This window comes from Mus musculus, chromosome 17 (assembly GCF_000001635.26).
Source record: "Mus musculus strain C57BL/6J chromosome 17, GRCm38.p6 C57BL/6J".
In the NCBI taxonomy this organism is placed as follows: domain Eukaryota; kingdom Metazoa; phylum Chordata; class Mammalia; order Rodentia; family Muridae; genus Mus; species Mus musculus.
The window spans coordinates 85885197-85898516 of NC_000083.6; the positions used below are offsets into that span (position 1 = coordinate 85885197).

A 13320-nucleotide genomic window follows, 5' to 3' on the forward strand; every position below is an offset into this window, starting at 1 on the left:
GCAAGAGAGTCAAGTGAACACCCGCTAAACCCTCTAAAACTATTAGCCAACACAAATTCCTCCTTCTTTTCTTTTTTTTTTTTTGTGAGGATTTTCTTTGGGAGGAGGTTGGGGTACTTGGGGCTGAGCCTAGGGCTTCACACTTGCTAGGAAAGCACTCTGCCACCAAGCTCCTTCCCCAACCTTTTTCTTTTGTTTTGAGATGGGGGTCTTACCAAGTTTCCCAGCTAGCTCTGAACCTATTCTTCAGCTTAGGTGAGGTAGGTTTGACTTAACTGATGATGCTCTCGCCACAGCTCCCCCACTTACTGGGAATTACCAGACTGTGCTACATCTGGCTTCTCGTTTATTTATATCAGGTACACGCAGCATCGAGAAAGGTAACATGCTATTGTTAATATCAACAACCAACGAACATAAGAAATGAGGAACAGCAGTCTAATAACTTTGTGTGACCCCCTTCTCTACACGGCACATGCTTTCCTCTTCGCATCCTTGCTACTAGATGACCACTTCGCTGACTGGGTGACGAGTGTCACCTCATTCCACCCTATACAAGCTGAGGACAGTGACGTCCGAGGTATTAAATGGCTTGCTTTGACTTGCCTGACACCACAGGACGTGTGTGTCTCTCCTTTAGTTCCCCTGGGTCAGAGATGATGTGTAACCGCTCCTGCTCATCCCAGAATGATGTGTGTGGCTCAATTGTCTGCTCAGTGAAGGTCATGTAGGTGAATAGCGAGCTGATGGCCTCCGGGTTAGATTTTCCCATACAGGTCTGGATTTCCACTCAGTCAGCCCTGAATATCTTTGTAGGCCCTGATGGATGGACTATATAACATATCCTCTCCGCCTCTGAAGCAGCCAGGACCCTGTACCAATTGCATCCTCTGCCTTCTTTCAGAGAAGATGTAGTCTTTTTTTTTCTCCAGGATGGATGCCAAGCAATTAACATTAAAGAGCAAAAGTTCTTCCTGTTAATCAGAAACCCAGAAGGTGACTGTACCCTTACCATAAGCCATGTTGTTTATCCAAGCCCTGTCTGGGATATTTGTAAAAGTGCTACATGCTCTCTGTCTTGGGAGAATAATTACACGAGTCCCCATGAGCCAGTGCTTTCGTCTTTTCAGCTAGAGAACCCCAAGGCTTGCTTCCTCTTTGTCAAGATTTCGACTCAGGTTGGGGGTTGGGAGGTAGATGTTTCCTCTGGTGCAAAGATGCTAACCAAGGAGAAGGCCAAGGCCAACAGCATCTGGCATTCCTCACATGAAACCCAGAGGCTCTATGCCTGATGCCAGGACTCTGCAATGCCTTTCCTGCCAGGGGATTATGTTCATTTGCACAGGATCTGAGACAGAAATTCCAAAGAGATGATACTGGAAACCAAAGGCCTATAGCATATTAATAATACAGACAGGAAGGCTCCCTCGGCAGCTGGTAGCAAACGTATATTAAATAAAGAAAGGAACCTGGCTCTAGCCCAAGACACAGCAATCCAGCCAGGTCATTTTAGATTACAAATAGAAACAATTAAACCTTATTGGGTTTATTATAGAGTTTGTCTCTGGTTAGCTATTAGGTTTCTGCACTTACATGCTAATTTCGGAGTCAAGGAATCAGAGATCTCCCCAGATTAGGTATCTACCACAACTCAGCAGGCTGCGCAAATCAAGTGGTATTTACACTTTCCTGAACGTTCCCCGCTTATGTGGGGTGCAGCACTGAGCGGAAGCCAGTCGGATGAGGGCCAGGTTACAAAGGCAGAAGAGAAACTTCCATGCTGGATTCACAAGGGACTGCAGCTGGGAGACATGGGGGAAACCTACATCTGACCAATTCTAATAGCAGTCTGCCTGAATACCTCAGCACTCACCTTTCCTGACTCCAAATCCCCCATCCTATACCCACCACTGCTCAGCCAGCAGCCAGCTCACTATGTTAATGTGAAAAGCAATCACATGGTTCAGTCTTGTGGGCTCTGACAAAGACAAGCAGAACTTGAGGTCTTTCATCTATAAACTAAGATGGCTCTGACCCATCTGGGTTCCTCTTTGAGCTCAGATCTCAAGTTGTGAAAGTTTAATTACTTAGGCTGGGCTGCCTCATCTGTAAGATGGGGACTCCCTTCTGAACAGAGGTAATAAGACAGTCTGACAACCTCTCCTGAACACCACTCACTATTGTCCTATGTCCACTTTTATTTGGGGACATTTATTTTCCACTCCGGATGTAGGAAGAGAGTGCCTGTCTGAAGGCCTTACAGAGCAACAGCATATTTAGTGCACTCTCTTGCTAGGTCCTCAGAGCAGCCCTCACATGGGTCCAGGACAGGCATCTCTAGGTCATTCATATAAGAGAAGTGGAAGCTCTGAAGTTTTGTTTTCTTTTAAAAATACTAGACAAGTTGAACATGGTGGCACACACCTTTAATCCCAGCACTAGGGAGGCAGAGGAAGACAGATCTTTGTGAATCTGAGACCAGGCTGGTCTACATAGTGAGTTCTAGGCCAGGGACACAGAGTGAGACCCTATCTAAAGACAATACAAACAAAACACTAGACAGGACCAGCGCAAAGATCTGAGCTCCTGATCCCTGTCAAAGCTACACATTCATGTACTGAGGCTCACCTCATGCTGGGCCATTGGCTATGAATCTGTTTTACCCCCAGGTCCAGGTGCTCTTGGGGTTCCTCCACCCTTAGTATGCCCAGTAGACCCTAAAATTTCTGAAACCAGAGTCTCAAACTGAAAAGACCCTGGCCTTAGTGGCACATCTTGGGGTTTAAAAATATCCCTATATCATATGTCTAAGAAAACAGAACACTGGTATGTGGGTACTTCAGCCAAATAGCTGGCTACAACAGCCCCCTTTCCTGCCCCCATGAAGTCTCAGCTTATTGGCCACAGAGAATTCTCAGTTCATCTTATAGCTTAAGAGGCTGTGCGTCTATGAAATACCGTTGCTTTCACTGCCCCATTTGAAACCTCTTCTACATTTTAGTTCCTGCTAAAATGTTTGTCTTGTCAGCAAGACAAACATAGTTTGGGTTAGTGCAGGCAGAGAGAAGATACTCTTCTCCTTAAATCCAGTTCACTGGCAGCCAAAGCTGGTGTGCTCTATCTATCCCTCTATCCCTCTATCCCTCTATCCCTCTATCCCTCTATCCATCCATCCATCCATCCATCCATCCATCCATCCATCTATCCATCTATCTATCTATCTATCTATCTATCTATCTATCTATCTATCTATCTATCTATCTATCCATCCATCCATCTATCCACTCTTCCCATAAGCTCCTTGCTCCACCCACATTTATCCACTCATACCCATTTGTATCCCACTACAGGGACTAGTGAGCAGTCAGTACAGTAGTGATGCCACAGAGGCAAAAGACATAATGAGGGCCAGCAGCTGCACGGAGCTCAGAGCTCTAGACCTCCGCATCTACCTTGGCGTCATTGCCCCAGGAACTCCTTTATAGGAGCTCCTAATCATTGGCTCTGTAGTCACTGAGCTCAGACACTGGATCGGATGTCTAGAGGTCCCCACAGTTAACTGTAGGTCACGCAATTCATCATGATCCCTCACTCCAGCCTACACTTTATGTGCTTCAGGGGACACCCAGCCGATGGTGAGAAAGATAAGTCCCTGCCAGGGGCCTGGAAGGTGAAGGATTGCTCTAAAATGGAAAAAGTTACTCAGGTCCAAAGAGAAGCAACTGATTCAAAACCCCAGGGAGGAGAGGGAGCCACCCAGGGGAACTCCACTTCAAGTCTCCATTTCTCTCCTTCTCAGAACCCCATGAGGAAGATGCACGTGGCCGTTCTCTGTGTTTCAGGCAAACTCCTAAGAACAGGGTATAGCGGGGTCTTGACTCTGAGTTCTCATCTGTGACAGGAGAGCCACACTCAACTGAGGAATACGATACAGGGTCAATATGCACCATTCCCTGGAAAGGATGACCCTTGAAGGAGTGAGAAGCTCATTTTTTTTTTTTAAATCCAGTGGACTGTGAACCTGCAGAAAATGCTTCATTTTATGCCCAGGTGGTGACATCTACTTGAGAGAGAGGGTGGCAGAGAAAGATTTTTTTTAAAAAGTGTGTAGTAGCTCTTTAAGAAGGAAGAGCCCTGCATGGAGCTAACTGTTCAGAGAGGGGCTGATCCCTGGCTCCTAGTTTGAATGAGAAGTCAAGATGACTGACCTAAAAACTAAGATGCAAGTCCCCCACACCCAGCTGACTCTACTTCCTAATAACTCCAGGACCTGGGACTCCATCCTTCTTGCTGTGTCCTCAGGTCTCAGGGTCATTTGTCCCCCAGGGGCACCATTCACAGTCACCATGAAGCCTTGCACACAGGCACACCCAGACAAGCTGATGGTAGGGCCACTGCACAGCCACATCTAGACACATCACTAAATGTTTCCAGCTGTCCCAAGGACCCTGTACTATATGAGGTGAGACCCTGCAAGGTTTCACTGTGGAGGCGAGGACAGCCAAAGGGCATTCCCTAAGCTTTTTTCTATTGTCCTTCACTTGATGAAAGACTTGTGGTTAAACCTTTATCTTCCATAAACATTGAAAATGTGGTTACCTTGATTTCCATGTCTCATTTTCGTTTTATTAAAAAAATGGCTTCCTTGCAGTAAAACATCTGATACTCTGGATGTTCGGCTGAAAACAGATGTTTCTCCATGTAATAGACGTCGGCGGGCCTCTGTGCACCCACCCGCCTCACACTCACACTCAGACACACGTGCACACACGTGTGTCTCATGAAGAACCAGGGCAGAGTTGGCTCCTGAAGGGCCGTATTATCTGCTTAGCTACAAAGGCCTGGGGCTGGAGCCCCTACAACCAAAACACCTATAAGTCAAGAGGCCAGAGAAAACACAAAAACACCAACCAAGGCAGTCCGGAGGCCTGAAACGGCGCCTAGAGCTCATGGCTTCTAAGTTCCTGCTCTAAATGTGTCTCCTACATCTTGGTGCCCTGCTGGGTCCTGTCAGACCACAAGGGAGGACGGGGTACATCAGAGCACTCTGCTCTTTCTGTTTCTGTGTGAGATAGGACAAGGTTTAAAACCAGGCAGGCACAGTAAAACCCCACAAAAACCCCACAACTATTTTTTGCCAAAGCTTCAAACAGGCCTTTGCCCGTCTTTTTCGTCCCTTCCTTCCAAGTCTTAAGCTGAATAGAGGCTTGCAGGAGCCAGGGCCTTTGGGAAAGCCCCACTCTCTTTCCCCACACTGGACGCATTATGTCCACCAGCTTTTGACTTCAGACATCGCTCAGTCTTTTCCCCAGAAATCTGCTTCCCCGTTCCCTCTGACGGCCTCCCAAGAACTCGCCAAACCACCCAAAGCCCAGGTCCTTCCTTTCAATATATATACTTTCAATGAGACTCTGAAAAATGAAGAATTATAAACACACAAGAGAATCACTCAGAAACTGCCTGCCTTGGGTGCTGTGAGAGCTGCTTCTGCAGGAAGGACTTCCACCCCTACTGTGTCAGGGTATCTTATGTCTCCTCAGCCTGCTCCTTTCTATTACCTGTCCTCTCTGCCTCTCAGGCTCATGTAGGATGCTGCTCGTTGCTCCCTCTGAGCCCTATTTTCTACAGGCTGCTGCCCCATGCAAGGGCTTTCCTGAAATAGCCTTTGTTTATGTCCATACAACCTCATTCTCAATAGGGTTTGTGAGTAGTTCAGATAAGACGGGGCGGGGGGGGGGGAGGGAGGGCAGTAAGTGGAACGGCCGTTAAAGCAAATGAAAGAAAACCAGGTAGAAATATAAGCTGATGCATGAACCCTTGCTAAGAAGAACTACAAATTTGACTCTGAGCTCCCAGATACTCCAGAAAAGAAGTAATTCTACCAGTTAATAGAGCTCACTGCAATGCTAAGGTAAAATACAAACTACGCCTCAGAAGAGTCACAGCTATTCCGGGGATTGGCATGGGATGGGGAGACTGCAAAGCAGTTTTCACATGGATTTGCAAAGGGAACCCCAAGGGTTGTGGTATGCCAGTGGTTTTCATCTTGAAAACCAACACCAAAAGGCTCAACTAGATAACTCTTCAGACCACGTTCATTTTAGATCATAAAGAAAGGCACTAGACAAAGCAAGTTTTCCTGGTTGAAGGGCTCCATCCTGTGCTCTGGATGCTAGCCAGACCCTCGGTCCCTCAGATGGCCCAGGCAGAACATGAGTCACTGCTTTGCCATCTTTCCTGAGGTATGAGTCCCCAGAGGGCTGGTGATGTCAGGGACCCCACAGCCTGAAGCAAACAGACTCCCACAGGATCTTAAGGACAGAGCTGGAGTCTGGTGTGTGGCCCTAGATGATCTCATGTCCAGGCAAACTTTGGAAACCAGGCCACACACCAGCACCTCATTCATTTGGCTGAGTTGTGTGGTAAAACCTCATCCTGGGTATATGACCTTCACAGAAAGTGGGAGTCCCTGTGAATGACTCTGACAAGAGCAACACTTGGGGGACAAGAAACTCTCTGCTCTAATTTGGGAGTGGGACAGAATTTCTCTACCTCCTTCCCAGAAACAAGCCTTCTACCTACACACAGGCTACCCAGGCTCACCTTGTCCTTCCTGCCATTGGGGAAGTGGGTATTCTTTCTCCTTGAACTAAAACAGAGAGCAGTGGCAACCCCACCAGAGAGCAGAGGGAGAAGTGCAGCCAACTGGTCTACCATGGTGCACTGTCGAGGAGACACATAGGCCAGCACAGACTCCCACAGACCCTGCTCTCAGCATGTTACCTCCACTCTGCAAAGTACTAGAAGGAACTGCCATGGACCCAGCTGTTTGTCAGACATCTCATGTGTAAGAGCTTGGGGGCCTGATCCTGAGTCAGAGCCTGTTGCTCCCACTTAAAATCTATGCATCATTGGGAAGTGTTTTACTTAGTCAGAGGCCGTTTTCTTCATTTGTAAAATGAGGTGGCGCTCCTGTCACGGGTTCTGCCAGGCAACATATGCTTCATTGTACTGCAATAATAAGAACCCCAAGTGTCAGAAGATTAAAACAAAGCTTTATTGTATTTATCCAGGCAAAGTCAGATCCTGATCAAGAGATGTCCCCAGGGCAATTGTCCTCTGAAGGAAACCTCCACTGCATAAGCTGTTTCAAGCATTTGTCTGTCACCCTGTCAACTGCTTGCTTCCCAGAGGCCATTCAATACATCAGCCCAGACACATCACTTCCACACATCAGTCATTGGCCAGAACTAACCACAGGGTTCTGCCACCAACAAGGGTGTATCCAAGGACAACCATAGAAAAGACCCAGTTGTAAGGAAACATTAAATATGGTGATGCTGAATGAAGTACTGAGAGTAAAGAAAAAAGAATAAAGAAAATAAAGTGATAAGAATTTTAATAAAAATAATGAAAGATAATAAAATAATAAAAATAATTTAAAAAGATAATAAAAATAAAGGTAATATCTAATAAAATAATAAAGAAAAAATGTAAATCTGTAGTCTGGTTTTTGCCAGAATGTTCATCTCTTGCTTTTTCTTCTGTTCTGGTCTTCTAAGCCATGGTCCCACTTCTTAGCCTGTGGCTTCTCTTACTCTCTAGACTCGGGCTTGCTTGTCACTTCTCCTTTTATGATGTTCAGTACTCATCATGAGACACACATCAGCCACTTCGAGAAATCTGGATGCTGCAATGGCAAGAGGCTAAGGCTGAGTCCTCGCCTAGTACACCATCTCACACACACACAGCGCACTTACACTTGTCAGAGGCTGGCCACTAATGTTTTATCAGCACCATCATCATTGAACCAAGATGCAGGTGGGAACCGAGATGTTTAGTGTTAAACACAGAGAAAATAACATTCTTCAGGGGATGAAGTGATGAATCTTCATCCCAAAACGTCACTCTCTTACATGTGTGAAATGGCACTGTCACCCCTGCTGAGTTCCCTGGGTTCCAGATAGGCCCCTGAAGGACAGGATCCTGGCCCTTTGTGCTGTGACATCCTAAATGCAGTGTTTTAGGCTTTGGCTAAACATTGACAGGTGCCAGATCCTTTGGTATGTGTCTCTAGGAAAACTCATCAGTAGATTCCTTTGAAGATCTCAATGGTTTCTCTCTATCCCTCAGGGTTTCTCTCTTCAGAAGTCTGTCTGTCTTCCACCCCCTAATTCTCATTACAAGGATAATGGACATAGCAGCAGAGTACACAAACCAATACCCTCCAGCTTCCAGCTCACTGGAAAGAAGCTGTCAGATGCATTTGGGGTATGCACAGCTTCCCTGGCCGTTCCCACTGAAGCCAGAGCTCTGGGGAACAGCTCATGGCCGCACTAATCGTAACAAGGCTCCTTCCACCATCACTCCACTTTAATGCCAGCTTTTATGCGGGCATCTGGGGATGTGTGTGCTTACGAGCAATTTGTAATGAAAAAAAGACTGACCTGCAGTGGAGCTGGGAGGAGAGGGACCCAGAACACCAGGAAAGAGGGGCCCCTTCACAGAGGCCGCCCCAGGCTCTGGGGACAGGGCAGCTGCCCTGGGATGTTTAAGATACCATTTGATCTCTTGTTAAGTCCCACATGGCTTCAATTTCCATGTGCTCTGAAAGAGAATGGAATTAAGAGTCAACAGATCCATTGTGTCTTTCATTAAAGATGGGCTCTTAATCTAAAAGCAGCAGAAGAAAGGGAATTCCATTCATATAAAGCCTACTATGTGCCAGGACCGTGCTGAGAGCTATACCATCTCATACAAACTTCACAGTAACTCACAGAATTGAGCTTTGTTATTATCTACTGTGGTAGATTACAAAAAAAAAGTTTAAAATAGCCAATGTTTTCTATCATGTTCATTAAAAACTGGAATCAGTTTCTCCATCCTTTGGATCAAGTTTCATGATTTTTCTCTGGTCAGCAGGGCATTCAGCAATATCATGCAAGTGGGTCTTTGAACACTTTGCCACTATATAAGTACAGGTTGGCTTCATACAGAACTAGTGGCAGAACTAGGAGAGTCAGCTAGTCCAACCATCACAGCTAGAGCCACAGGCATGGGAGTAGGCTATCTTGGACCACCAAGACCCACAGAAAGATAGCCCTGGCCTAAAACATTGCCTACTCAACCTACAGAATCATGGGAAATACTCAATGTTTATTGTCTTAAGTCACTGTGTTAGAGAAAGTTGATTTTTCATCAGAAGCTACTTGATATAGCCCTTGTAGTTCAAATAGCTTGAGTTAATTCTCCTAGCTCCCTCAGTTAGGAAAACATCAGAATGAGGACTTGAACTTGGGTTATAGTCCATGCACTGGACGGCTTGTCTCCTCCCTAGATCAGTGGTTGGTTCTCCACCTTCCTGATGCTGTGACTCTTTCATACAGTTCCTCATGCTGTGGTGATTCCCCAACTATAAAATTATTTCACTGCTACTTCATAACTAAGTTTGCTACTGTTATGGATTATAATGTAAATATCTGTATTTTCCAATGGTCTTGGATGATCCCTGTGAAATGGTCCTTTGATCCACAAAGCGGTCATGACCCATAGGTTGAAAACCACTGCCCTAGAACATACTAGCAATGGAGGGAATTCCTGGGAGAAATTTTCCCTGAAAAAAAAATGCTAACTCCTCAATAACAAAGTAACTGTTCCATATTGGGGGACACTGGCTCTCTCATTCTCTGAGGCTCTTTGCCTGAGTGGACTTCTCTTCCTACACAGAGCACAGCACAGGTCTACAAACTCCTCCGGGTAGAATTTTCATAATCAGCAGTGCCTTCTCCACTTCTCCTTTAAGAATTCTCTGTCCTCAGCTTGGAACATTCTTCAAATGAATATGGCAACCCTGCTGGGGTCTCTTTTCCTCAGGCTAAGAGACCCACCTCTGGTCATATGCTAAGTAGTTCAACTAACCTTCAAGTGGTTCTGGGACCCTCCTTGCTTAACAGTTATTTTGGGGGAATAATTTTGGATCTACACATTCACCTCCTGAGAAAATCATTTCCTAGCCTAACAACTTGTCCTAAGAAAAGCATACATTCACCAGGCTCAAAGACCCCAGTGGCAAGTTGACTATGTCCCAGCAGTAAGCTCATGGGCACAGACACCCACAGAAAAGTCCTGCTATGCTTGCTGGCATGGTTTCAGGCAGCATACTCACTCTAATACGTACTCCTGACACAGGGCCAACATGGCCTTTATCCTGAAGTGAGGGTGATTATAAGCAGAACTGGAAAAAATGGCAGTTATGTGTCTGCAGGTCTGGGCTCCCTTTCAACCTCCTGATTTCCCCACCTTTGAATGGACTCTAGCTCTTCTCTCACATCCACCCAAGGGCTTCGTGTCCTGAAATCATTTTCCCATTGCACGTTGTCTCCTCCCCTCTTCTGTTCTCCTCATCATCTATGTGGGAAAGAACTCTATGTGGCTTCTCTGCTCTTATTTTGGGAGTTGGTGAGACAGGGTCTCACTGTAGTCCAGGCTGATGAGGACCCTAGTTGTTTACGCTGACACCAAATTCACAGAGAGCCTCCTATCTCCACCACCTGAGTGCTGGGATTACAGATGTAAGCCAGCACACCCTGCTTTGTTCTGTTATAATTACTTCTCATCCTCCATTAGACTAATCTAGGCTCAATGTTAGATTGGACTCTAATCACATCCGAAATTTTAGATATAAACTCTATCTGCAATGAGGAGGAAAATTGTACATTAGTCTATTTCATTGCTTAAAAGTTGAAGTCTGAACCTGTTTTAAAATGCATAATGAGAAAGAAATCTTTTGATATGATTAATGGGATACATATGGAGCCCGGGATTTATGCTTGAAAGCAATTGTGTGCAAAGAAATTAGCAGATACTAATTGCTTTCGGGAGAAAATTGCATCTTATTACAAACTATTGGATTTTTTAAAATGAGCTTCTTCCCGGCAGTGTGAACATCTGGATTCCCAGGAGCCAGAGGCACTGCCAGAGCCTTCTTCCAGCCCAGATACAGCTTCTGCAGGTTGTTGATATGCTTTGTGTAAGAGGCACTGCAGATGGAGTCCTGTCTAATGTTTGGTTTTGCTTCACAGAGTGGCTTCACAGAGAGCCTGGGAAGCAGGCAGTACCAGTCTGAACTCAGCACGGCACTCCAACCCTCGAAAGCCCAAGCCTTGGAACCTCTGTTCTCACTGCTTTCCATCAGACTCCATCTTTCTATCTGACCCCCATTTTTCCATGCGACCTGTACCAGTTCACAATGAAGTCCTCTACCCTGAAACCACTTCCTCCCCCATTCTTTCCAGATCTAATCCCTCAGTTTTCAAAGCCCTACCCACAAAGCAACTTCTTCCCTGCTCCCTGTAGCTCTCAATTGCTAAGGCCTGAGCCCCTGCCCGGCACCAGCATGGAAGAACTGGATCTTCTAGGGCCTGCCCCCTGCTCAACATAAGGAAGGTGAAGGTGAGGCTAGAAAAGTCCTCATAACATTGGACACCTCACAGACAGCACCAACAGACACCCTTTGCCTCAGTCTGAAGACTGATGTGTCAAGTTGAGAACAGTGGGGTTTCTGGAACTTCTGGGCTCTACAGCATAGCATGATGCCACAAGGCAGGAGCCTTGCATGGTCTCTTCGGTGACACTAAATGGTCAGTAACCAGGAATGGTCTCTGAACTGTATTCGAGGGCCCAGCTAGCTATGCAGCCTTGATTTTACTGACAGAGGAGTCTGAAATGCAGCCAGGCAGAGCTAATCTCTCAAACAGAGAAGCTGCAATTGTGATGGGGGGCGGGGGGTCTTGCTTGCCACAGCGCCCCACCTCTCCTCCAAATGAAAAGGAGCAGACACAGCACCAGTGTTGTCAGCAGATGAGGTGCCTACCTTCTAACTTGGGTGCCGCTGACACAAAAGAAGAAACTTTTCTCCCCAGCCCTGAAAAAGGAGTGTGTATCTCCAGCCTCTCTCTTCTACTCATGGAAAAGGCATAGGTTGTCTGTCCATACTCAAGAGTTCTGCCCTAAAGCACACACTTCACCAGAAAAGCAGTCACTTGGGCCTTTCACAGTCCTAATTCAGGCAGTGGGCAGAGCTTCTTAGCACCAGTGGTCACATTCTATCTTGTTCTTGGAAGTTTATGAGGCCTGGGTCACACACTGGGAGCCCAAGTTCCAGCCCCATCCTGGACAGCTCTGGGTTATCTGAGAGCTCTTGCCAACAGCAGAGGAAGATAGGCTGGACCTCCACCAAGACCCTGCCTGAGCTCTGCCTGAGGCACATGTGACTCTCAGACAATCACTGAGGAAATGTAGAGACTGAGGGAAGGTCTCTTTCCCTTACTGACTCACTCCTAAGAATAAGTGAGTTCCCTGTGGAGTATGGAAAATTAGCAGTTAATGAAACTGGAAGGCCAACTGGTCTACCTTCTACTCTGTGGTGTATCTTCTGTGCTTAGTGGCCTACATACAAGCCTGGAACTCACAGAGAATGAGTCACAGTCTGGACCCATTTCCCAAGAGCCCACCACACTCAACTAGAAGCAGCTTGCCTACCACATGATCTAACACCAATGTTCCCCTAAACATATTCAGCCCCCTGCACCTCAGAGGCCTCTGTTGTGGGCTTCATGCTCACATCTTCTTCTTGTCACCAAGACCAGACTCCTCACAATATTCTCCACCAATTAATGGTTGTAATTTAAAAAAAACAATTTCTTAAATATGATCAAAGGTTAAAAATTTCTGTGTAACACACATATGTGGTATATATACATATATGTAAGCAAACACTCATAAATATAAAAATTAATAAATATTTAGAAATTTCTGTATATTAAAAAACAAAAAGAATGGTAACCCCAGAATAGGAGATACATTTGTAAACCACAAATTTGATAACTGAGTGATGTCCACGATGTATAATTAATTCAACAATAAGAAAACAATTTTTAAAATGGACAAAGGGCTTGAAAGGCTTTTCTGGATAAGAAGCTACAGAAATGACCAACAAACACATACAAAGATGTCATTGTAGGATGCCACCTCACAACCGTTCAGATGGATGCTACTAAAAGTAAGTAAACAAGCAGCCAGTGTAAGTGAAGGCACTGAGTAACCAGACCCTTGTCCCTTACCGACAGGGACACAAATGATGGCGCTCAAATGGCAAACAGTACAGTGGTCCAACACACAATCTGAAGGAGTTACCACATACATGTAAAAGAACAGAAGTCCAGTCTCAAAGAGATATCTGGATGCCCATGATTATAGGAATGTCACGCTCAGTGGTCAAAGGGTGGGAGCAACCAAGTGCTCTCACCTAGTGTCAAAGAC

At 45.9% G+C, this 13320-nt stretch overlaps 1 long non-coding RNA gene across 5 annotated transcripts in view; it reads right to left on the reverse strand.

The window, feature by feature from the left end:
- Gm30117 overlaps window positions 1–13320 on the reverse strand; it is a 66427-nt gene that overhangs the window by 23022 nt on the left and 30085 nt on the right. For 2 of the 5 annotated variants that reach the window (XR_003952245.1, XR_877083.1), the window contains 2 exons: window positions 8448–8607; window positions 7479–7690 (listed from right to left, as the gene is read on the reverse strand). The exons of the other annotated variants lie outside the window; for them this stretch is intronic. This is a non-coding gene — a long non-coding RNA (predicted gene, 30117). Of the gene's footprint in view, window positions 1–7478; window positions 7691–8447; window positions 8608–13320 lie in introns of those variants that run through there. 5 annotated transcript variants of the gene reach the window in all.